Below are 11,118 nucleotides of genomic sequence, written 5' to 3' on the forward strand. Positions count from 1 at the left end.
CGATTCGTTCAGACCAGTGATGTGCTTCAGTCCAAAGCCCCTCACCGCTGACGACGTTGATGCGTTGTTCCAGATCCGTTATTCAGAGGTGGGGAGCAACAAGAGACCAGCAGAGGAAAGAGTGGTTGCTTGGTGGAGGGACTACTTACAAGATGTTGAAGGTATGTGCGTGTGTCATATGTGCAGTTCTAAGAAAAGGTCTAAAATGATCTAACGCGTTTGGTCTGTCTCATTATTTCCGCAGAAGAAGATGGGGCGAAGAAGTTGGGGGACATCTTGGCGTTTGCTACCGGATCTGATGCAGTACCACCGATTGGCTTTTCTCCTCAACCATCATTGGACTTTCACCCCAGTGGTGGAGCACAAAGGTTCCCTGTTGCCAACACCTGCATCAACTGTCTCAAGCTGCCTATCTACAGCACTTATAATGATTTTAAGAGCAACTTCGACTATGCACTAAGAAACACTCAGGGCTTTGGCATGGCATAGAATTCCATTAGTCTTTCATTGCCAGATGATCAGAGATCTCCAGCTACTTATAATTGGTACATTAATATACATCTAACAAACCAACGCCCACTGCTTTAATAGAGGTTTCTGATTTATGATGAACAGTAGAGGTTTGAATAGACTTGGATTGTGATTCAGTTGTCTTCAAATTTCCAAATTATTTTCCACACAATTTTGGTCCCCAAGTTTTCGATGTCGCCAGACGTATCACTAGGCAGAGATTTCTGATCATCCCGCTACTCAATACTATTGTATGAGACTAGCTGAGTTGTTGTTGTTTTGGAATTGTTATGTCTTGTTTTAATCAGTTTGATGTATTAAGAAGAGATCAAGAAAACTTGTCGTCTTCCACTTCCACCTACAGCCAGCAACGGCCTTCCAGGTCAAGGCTGTCCAAGATATGATCTAACAATTGAACAATTTAGTCAGTGCATGAGACTTCAGACATAGGCAATGTCTTGATGTCGGGCCATTGGAATACACGTTAACCAATGAAGAACTAATATCAACAATAAGGGAGATATCCACGAGCACCCCGAATGCTGGTGAGAGATGTTATAGGAAGTCTACGTGCACGCGGAATTCGTATCTGAATGCTGGTGAGAGATCTGAAAAGATATTAAAAACATCAGGACTCAAACTCTTATCAGGTCCTTCCTTAGAGCAAACCAAAGACAAAATGTAATTTTGGCTAATGGTGTGGTCACCAAGCTCTCTAAAATATCCTGGGTTTTGCTGTATGTGTTGAATACTGTGAAGCACCTTAATTTTACTTTATCTTTTACTTACTGTTTACAGCCACAGTTTGATAACGGCAAAGCACAGCCGTTGCCATTGTCTATGTTTTCCATTGTTGAATGAGCAGTTGTTCAAATCAAATTTGTTCAATGAGTTGAAGGGCGGGTATTGTTGCATACTGTATTGGAAGTATTGGAAGAGAAGTGTTGTCATATTGTTGGTTGAAATAAGTGTTCCATAGCTCTAGATTCAAATGATAACCATTAGTCCTGCAGTGTTTGTTCAGTAACATGGGTCTCACCAGCTCTTTGGTAAACAATAAAAATACATTTTCAGATTAGGATACAAGTGAAATTGGAAGTGGTAACATTAGCAGACAAAAGTTGGAACTGGGACACTAAATTTCAAGCTGATGAATATTTTTTGTGCTGTGAGACCGCAGTTACTGAACAAACACTATTGCAATGATGAATGTTGGAATGAAGAGTTTAACATTGAAAGTGTTTTGCACAAAAAAGTTTATTTTATTTTTATTTTTTTTACTTACAGATGATGCTCAAAGCGTTATTTTTCTAACTTTGTTTGAAGACTGTTTTATAACGCCACTGCACAGCAGCTGCCATGTTCTTTGTCTGCCATTTTTGAATAAGCACTTTTGTAAAATCAGTTTTGTTCAATGAGCTGATGGTGGTATGTTACATACTATACTGTATTGTACTGTAGTGCACCGTTGTGTCAAGGGCTCCTTTTGCACTTAACTCTTAAACAACCTTAAGTATTTGAGAATGTTGTTGCACTTTAACTCTTAACGAGCTTAAGTATTTGAGAATGTTGATAGAAAAAGACAAGTGGTGTGATATTTGTTGAAATAAATGTTCAATAACTAGATTCAAATAATGAATAACATAGTTATAACATAGTGTTTTATTTCAGTAACATGGGTCTCACCAGCTCTTTAGTAAACGCAATCAAAAATAAGTGTTCATGTCGGGATACAAGATAAAGAAGTGAAACTGAAAAAAAAATTGGAATTGGGACATTTGAAGCTGATAAATTATCTTTGTGCTCTGAGACCCCAGTTACTGAACAAACACTATTGCAGTGATTACTGTTGTAAAATAGTTTGAACGTTAAGTGTTTTGTTAAAAAAAGAAGAAAAATCAATTGCACTTATTGAATGTTTATATTTTATTTTTCACTTGCAGGTAATACTCAGTGTTTGCAGTCACTCAATTTATTTGTTGAATGAGCTCTTTAGTCAGTTGATCAGCTAGTGCCGGGATATGAAGTAGAAAAGCACCTTGTGTTACTTTATACAGACTCATATCCACACATTACATGTTTATTAAATAATAAGATCTGCCCAATCTCTTCATTCACTCTGTCCTCTTGGATGTCTTGCATGCAAAAATTGTAAAACAGACAGAAATAATTGAATTCCATGGTTTCCATCATCCAATAAGGGGTCAAATAATTGTTGCATTTCGTGCATAGTAGTGTTGCTTACATGAATGCTGTTTTCAGGAACCTCAACATTGTTCCTGCTCTCCACTGCAGGTAGTGGTTCATCATTAATTCCTAAATATTCATCTTCATGAAACACACCACCTATAGCTGTGTTGTTCCTTCCAACGTGCCTGACAACACCTCTATGCCACAATTGCAAAGGAGTTTGACCTCCTTGGGTAGAAAGTCCATGACTATTCCACTGGCTCCTGAATTCTCTGACTGCCCTTTGAACCCGAGGTAAATAAATGTAATGCAAACAAAATAAATGAATATCACAGAGAGAGTCAAGTATGCCTTCGTTTTCCATAAAGGTAAACAAGTCAGAGAAGGTATATGATGGCACGACTGTACCCATCAACACAGCCATGGAACACCATTCTCCACCTCACCAACTTATGGTTCCCATCCATATGCCTGTATAAAAGAAAGGAGAGACAGCTTTTACAATCCTGGAGAAGCAGGCTCTGTAGGGTCAAATGGGGTCAAATGATACCAGTGGTCCATCTTTATGGGACAGTAATATTGTGAGATCATGAACCCTAAGTATAGTAAATGTTATACTTTTATTATTTGTAAATTAGCTTCAGTGTAACTGGCTATTAGCAGTGGTTGAAAGTAACTAAGTACATTTACTTAAGTACGGGTTTGAGGTACTTTTACTTTACTGGAGTATTTCAAAAGTTTACTTTTACTGCACTACATCTCAGAGGAAAATATTGTACTTGTACTCCACTACTTTAACATGAAAACCTAAATTACTACCGGTAGTTACTTTGTAGATTATTATTACAAACCCCCCCCACCCCCACCCACATTAATAAACAGAACGTGTTATTAAATAAGTTTGAAGGCTTAATGGTGATTATTTAGTGAATTATGGTTCATTTGTTTGTTTTGTTTTGTTATTGTTGTGTTATAACATTGTATAATTTAATCTCGCAGTAATATATTTGTTTTAAGTTAAATAGAGAGAAAAACTAAAATCCACTCTATATTAATTATATTCATATTTATACATTTCAGAACAAAAGCTCAGGTCTATCATAATAGACCATTGTTCCATTGTAAAACAAGTAAAATGAAATATTCATATAAAAAAAAATGTCCATTAGCCTATGCATGTTTGTGGATCTTTGGTAATGCCTCATGAATCATTTCAACTGAAAGGGGATAACACTCTCTGATTTAAATAAAGCAAACCTTTATTTTATTTTATTTTACTTTGACTTTAGCTGTCAAGATATGTGTTCTTATAAATATTATCAGTGACCTAGGTTTCAATTTATCAAATTGTTTTACAATGGAACAATATACAATTTAATATATATGTTTAATATATGAATGTATATTTATTGCATAATATTTAATATACCATTTTATGTCATGTTATATAGTATTAGTAAATGCTACACTAGATGCATAAGAATATATAATATACAATGGATATATCGTATTTATATAATATATTCTACTCTAGTTTGGGTTCCCAAACTTTTCAGCCCACGACCACAAAATAATGCGGCCATTGACCCCACTTAACCCTGGAGGTAGTTTATGCACATAATGACCCAGAATAATTTTGCGACCCCAAGTGGGGTCGCGACCCCAGCTTTGGGAACCCCATTGCGGGAGGTATATGACCTAACCCGGAAGTGTGGCATTTCCTAACTAAACAAAAACGTCTGCTGAACAAATTAGAAGTCATAAGGTTGCTACAGAAATTAAATATGAAACTGCAACTTTTGTATATTTTAATCAGTCTGCAGGCCTTGTTAGTAATTGGCGATCGCGATGATGTTATTGCTTTTTTCAATAGGGTGCTGAACTGTATTCAATGCCTACAGCAAGACCCAGGAGAGCAGAGATATTTTAGAGAGCTTGGTGACCACAGCATTACCCTAAATTATTATTTGTCTATGGTTCACTCTAGGGAAGGACCTGGTGGAGAGACTGTTGTTGTTTTGGAATTGTTATCTCGTTTTTTTAATCAGATTATTAATCAGTTTGATGTCTTAAGAAGTAGAAGAGATCAAGAAAATTGTCTTCTTCCACTTCCACCTACAGCCAGCAACGGCCTTCCAAGTCGAGGTCGTCCAAGATATGATCTGACAACTGAACAATTTAGTCAGTGCATGAGACTTGGTTTCAACTGGCAGGGAATTGCTTCTCTTTTTGGAATTAGTCGCAGGACTGTCTTCAGACATAGGCAACGTCTGGGTGTCGGGCCATTGGAATACACGTCGTTGACCAATGAAGAACTAATATCAACTATAAGGGAGATATCCACGAGCACCCCGAATGCTGGTGAGAGATATGTTATAGGAAGTCTACGTGCACGCGGAATCCGTATCCAGCGCTGGAGGATTCGTCTAATTCTGCAGGAGATTGATCCCATCGGACGGGCATTGAGACGTGGTCAAGCCATTCGCCGAAGGGTTTACAGTGTGCAAACTCCAAACGAGTTATGGTATGTGTCTATGACGGGTCAGGGGTGTTGAATTAACTAATAATAATAATAATAAGCCTGTAGGTAACCCATAGAAGACATCATAGACTCTATGATGTCTTCTATGGGCTACCGACAGGTTTATTATTATGTTATGACTTGCCTATACCCAGAGGTGAGCTGTGGATTTCTGAACTAAGGGTACTGTATTTTATGACGTCACGTGCGCGCGCACGTGCACGTGCGCAGGCATGTGCACATAGCCACTTACTAATACTGTATTCAACATGTGATTATTAATGTATTTATATTTCTTATTATTTTGTTGCATTGTTAATTTGTTGTTTTTATTTTTGTTTGAATTAATCAATTATTTTATTTTCCTTTTAGTTTTATATGAAAGCCCTTTACATAGACTCACCCACACATAAGCAGTTAAAATAATCAGACAACTTGTCTTTGTCTTGTCTCAGAGAACTGGGTGCTCTGCTAAGCAATCCCCTTCACACTCTGTAGTGCAGAGACTGTTGTCTCTCATTGTGAGAGGAATTCAATTCAATTCAAGTCCATGGCTTTTCTCCAGTAGTAGCCTAATGTTATGCAAAGCAGCCAGGTAGACGCTATTGAGAATTGTCTCGCCACTGACGGCGCGAACCTTCAGAGGCTATTGTTTAAACTTTAAGGTGTTAACGACCGCCGCTGACGGTGAGTGCATGTGGAGCACGCGCGAGCCCCCAGCCCCCACAGTCTCAGAACTAAGGGTACGCCGTACCCGCCCGTACCCCCTAGAGCTCAACCCTGCCTATACCTGCGGGCGTCCACTCGTGTCCACTACAGAGCGAGTGTGTGGTGGGCATTAGTCAGTTCAACCCTAAACTGGCGTTGACCAGACCAGTGCACTGTTGACAGTATTCTTATGGGCTCACACTAAATATCTTTTCCAACAATAGAAGATCTACAAGCTTACAGAGCTACTAGATCGGCTATTTTCAGGGAATGTTACCCCCGCCCAGAATAGGGATAGAGTGTGACCCCATATTAAGTCAGACGCCTGTTGATCTATTAATGTTTTTTTTTGTGTGAAAAGCAGTCTGCTGCAAGCCAAATAACAAATTCATATAACCAAATGATGAAGCCACTATTGTCATGGAAAACGATCTTAAACTAAACAAATCTGACCTCTTAAGCTTGGTGCTGAGGGTGCAAGATGGAATTAACTCTTAATTAATAATAGCACTAATAGCCAGTGGTGGAAAAAGTACTAACGTGTTTTAATCAAGTAAAAGTATCAATACTGAAATGTAGAAATACACCGTTAAAAGTCCTGTATTCAAAAATGTACTTGAGTAAAAGTACAAAAATAATCGGCATCAAAATATTCTTTAAAGTATCAAAAGTAAAAGTACTCATTGTGCAGAATGTCCCATTTCACAACTTCAAAGTGTATAAAAAATCTTTTGAAAAATGCAAATCTACAAGCTCACAATGTGTAGTGATGCATTGTGAGCTTGTAGATCTGCTATTTTAAAATGGCCGAAATCTATATAGGCTATATATATACTATATATTGGCTGAAGTGGTTATTGTATGTTTTGTAATAATAATATACAAAATAACTACCGGTAGTAACTTAAGTTTTCATGTAAAGTAGTGGAGTACAAGTACAATATTTTCCTCTGAGATGTAGTGCAGTAAAAGTAAACTTTTGAAATACTCCAGTAAAGTAAAAGTATCTCAAACCTGTACTTAAGTGCAGTACTTAAGTAAATGTACTTAGTTACTTTCCACCAGTGCTAATAGCCAGCTACACTGAAGCTAATTTATAAATAACAAAAGTATAACATTTACTATACTTAGGGTTCATGATCTCAAAATATTACTGTCCCATAAAGATGGACCACTGGTATCATTTGCCATAAAGATGGACCACTGGTATCATTTGACCCTACAGAGCCTGCTTCTCCAGGATTGTAAAAGCTGTCTCTCCTTTCTTTTATACAGGCATATGGATGGGAACCATAAGTTGGTGAGGTGGAGAATGGTGTTCCATGGCTGTGTTGATGGGTACAGTCGCGCCATCATATACCTTCAGTGCCTGGACAATAACAGGGCATCAAGTGTTTTGCACCTGTTTCAGCAGGGCGTATCTGATTTTGGTCTACCTTCGAGGGTGCGTAGTGACCATGGTAGAGAAAATATAGAGGTAGCCCGATTTATGTTGAACAGTAGAGGTTTGAATAGAGGAAGCATGATCATGGGGCGCAGTGTACACAACCAAAGAATCGAGAGGCTCTGGGCAGAACTAAATAGAGTCTGTTCATACTACTTCTCTGACTTGTTTACCTTTATGGAAAACGAAGGCATACTTGACTCTCTCTGTGATATTCATTTATTTTGTTTGCATTACATTTATTTACCTCGGGTTCAAAGGGCAGTCAGAGAATTCAGGAGCCAGTGGAATAGTCATGGACTTTCTACCCAAGGAGGTCAAACTCCTTTGCAATTGTGGCATAGAGGTGTTGTCAGGCACGTTGGAAGTAACAACACAGCTATAGGTGGTGTGTTTCATGAAGATGAATATTTAGGAATTAATGATGAACCACTACCTGCAGTGGAGAGCAGGAACAATGTTGAGGTTCCTGAAAACAGCATTCATGTAAGCAACACTACTATGCACGAAATGCAACAATTATTTGACCCCTTATTGGATGATGGAAACCATGGAATTCAATTATTTCTGTCTGTTTTACAATTTGTGCATGCAAGACATCCAAGAGGACAGAGTGAATGAAGAGATTGGGCAGATCTGATTTAATAAACATGTGTGGACATGAGTCTGTACAAAATAAGACAAGGTGCTTTTCTACTTCATATCCCGGCACTAGCTTATCAACCGACCAAAGAGCTCATTCAACAAATAAATTGAGTGACTGTAAACACTGAGTATCATTTGCAAGTGAAAAATAAAATATAAACATTCAAGTGCAATTGTTTTTTTTTTCTTACAGAACACTTAATTTTCTTTTTCACCACTTCGAATTTCACTTGTTCATCTTGTATCCGGACATGAACACTATTTTTGATGTGTTTACGAAAGAGCTGGTGAGACCCATGTTACAGAACAAACACTGCATAGCTATTATTTGAATCTAGAGCTATTTAACATTTCAACAAATATCACACCAGTTGTCTTTTTCTTTCAAAATTCTCAAATACTCTTTGTTACGAGTTAAAGTGCAAAAGAAGGAGCCCTTGACACAACTGTGCACTACAGTATAGTATGTAACAATACCACCCTTCAGCTCATTGAACTAAACTGATTGTACAAAACTGCTCATTCAAAAATCGCAGACAAAGAACATGGCAGCTGCTGTGCAGTGCCGTTATAAAACAGTCTTTAAACAAAGTTTAAAAAAAAAAAAAACACTTTGAGCATCATCTGCAAGTAAAAGGAAAAATAAAATATAAACTTTGTACTTTTTTGTGCAAAACACTTTCAATGTTAAACTCTTCATTCCAACATTAATCATTGCAATAGTGTTTGTTCAGTAACTGCGGTCTCACAGCACAAAGATTATTTATCAGCTACAAATGTAGTGTCCCAGTTCCAACTTCTGTCTGCTAATTGTGTTACCACTTCCAATTTCACTTGTTTATCTTGTATCCTAATCTGAAAATGTATTTTTATTGTGTTTACCAAAGAGCTGGTGAGACCCATGTTACTGAACAAACACTGCAGGACTATGGTTATTATTTGAATCTAGAGCTATGGAACACTTATTTTAACAAACAATATGACAACACTTCTCTTCCAATACTTAAGGTCGTTAAGAGTTGAAGTCCAAAAGAAGGAGCCCTTGACACAAGGGTGCACTACAATACAGTATGCAACAATACCCACCCTTCAACTCATTGAACAAAAATGATTTGAAATGGCAACGGCTGTGCTTTTCCGTTATAAAACTGTGGCTGTAAACAGTAAGTAAGAAATAAAGTAAAATTAAGGTGATTCAACACCTACAGCAAAACCCAGGATATTTTAGAGAGCTTGGTGACCACACCATTAGCCAAAATTACATTTTGTCTTTGGTTTGCTCTAAGGAAGGACCTGATAAGATCTAAGGAAGGACCTGATAAGAGTTTGAGTCCTGATGATGTTTTTAATATATTTTCAGATCTCTCACCAGCATTCAGATACAGATTCCGCGTGCACGTAGACTTCCTAAACATATCTCTCACCAGCATTCGGGGTGCTTGTGGATATCTCCCTTATTGTTGATATTTGTTCTTCGTTGGTCAACGACGTGTATTCCAATGGCCCGACATCAAGACGTTGCCTATGTCTGAAGACAGTCGAAGTCTCATGCACTGACTAAATTGTTCAATTGTTAGATCATATCTTGGACAGCCTTGACCTGGAAGGCCGTTGCTGGCTGTAGGTGGAAGTGGAAGACGACAAGTTTTCTTGATCTTTTCTACTTCTTAAGACATCAAACTGATTAAAACAAGACATAACAATTCCAAATCAACAACTCAGCTACACTAGTCTCATCCTATAGTATTGAGTAGCGGGATGATCAGAAATCTCTGCCTAGTGATACGCCTGGTGACATCAAAATTGTGTGGAAAATAATTTGGAAATTTAAAGACAACTGAATCGCAATCCTAGTCTATTCAAACCTCTACTATTCATCATAAATCAGAAACCTCTATTAAAGCAGTGGGCATTGGTTTGTTAGAGGTATATTAATGTACACATTATAAGTAGCTGGAGATCTCTGATCATCTGGCAATGAAAAACTATCTATGCCATGCCAAAGCCCTGGGTGTTTCTTAGTGCATAGTCGAAGTTGCTCTTAAAATCATTATAAGTGCTGTAGATAGGCAGCTTGAGACAGTTGATGCAGGTGTTGGCAACAGGGAACCTTTGTGCTCCACCACTGGGGTGAAAGTCCAATGATGGTTGAGGAGAAAAGCCAATCGGTGGTACTGCATCAGATCCGGTAGCAAACGCCAAGATGTCCCCCAACTTCTTCGCCCCATCTTCTTCTGCGGAAATAATGAGACAGACCAAACGTGTTAGATCATTTTAGACCTTTTCTTAGAACTGCACATAAGACACACGCACATACCTTCAACATCTTGTAAGTAGTCCCTCCACCAAGCAACTACTCTTTCCTCTGCTGTTCTCTTGTTGCTCCCCACCTCTGAATAACCGATCTGGAACAACGCATCAACGTCGTCAGCGGTGAGGGGCTTTGGACTGAAGCACATCACTGGTCTGAACGAATCGGGATGATTCTGCATCATTTCAAGGACTCCAAGTGTTTTCAACCCTTCTCTGAACCTAAATGACACAGCATAAGAGCAAAGACGACTCAATGAAGAGTACACTCTTCTGTGTCTTGGACATGAAACATTATTTCAATTTAAAATACCTTACAAACGGAGCGCGCACTCGATTGATTACTTGAAACCTCAGTATGTCCTCTACAAGTCTGTCCTTGTCATCAATCTTGAGCTGGTTGTTCAAACAGCCTGCATTCTCAAGGAAGTCGTGGTGTGGCTCAGTTGATTGGGTGAGTTCGTCCTGAGTAGTTGATTCTGAAATCTAAAAATGCTTTTTTTAGTTCATCAGTTGTTTTAGTTCCCTCCTTTTAATTTACACTAGATATCTATAAAAAGAAAATAGCACATCCACATAGATGCTCACAGCGTGTCACGTATGCAACGCGTTGTGAGCTTGGAGATCCTCTATTTTTGACAAATGTTATCCCCATAATCCTTGCTTACTGTCCCCTTCCACTGATGCAATGTGAGACACTCAGTAACAACAGTTTTACTAATGAAAAGAAAATGTAAACCTTTTCAATGATGTCATGGATTCGAGAATTGGTAACATCCTCGAAGATTGG

The sequence above is a fragment of the Gymnoscopelus microlampas genome (assembly GCF_963454915.1).
Source record: "Gymnoscopelus microlampas genome assembly, chromosome: 23".
Taxonomy (NCBI): Eukaryota; Metazoa; Chordata; class Actinopteri; order Myctophiformes; family Myctophidae; genus Gymnoscopelus; species Gymnoscopelus microlampas.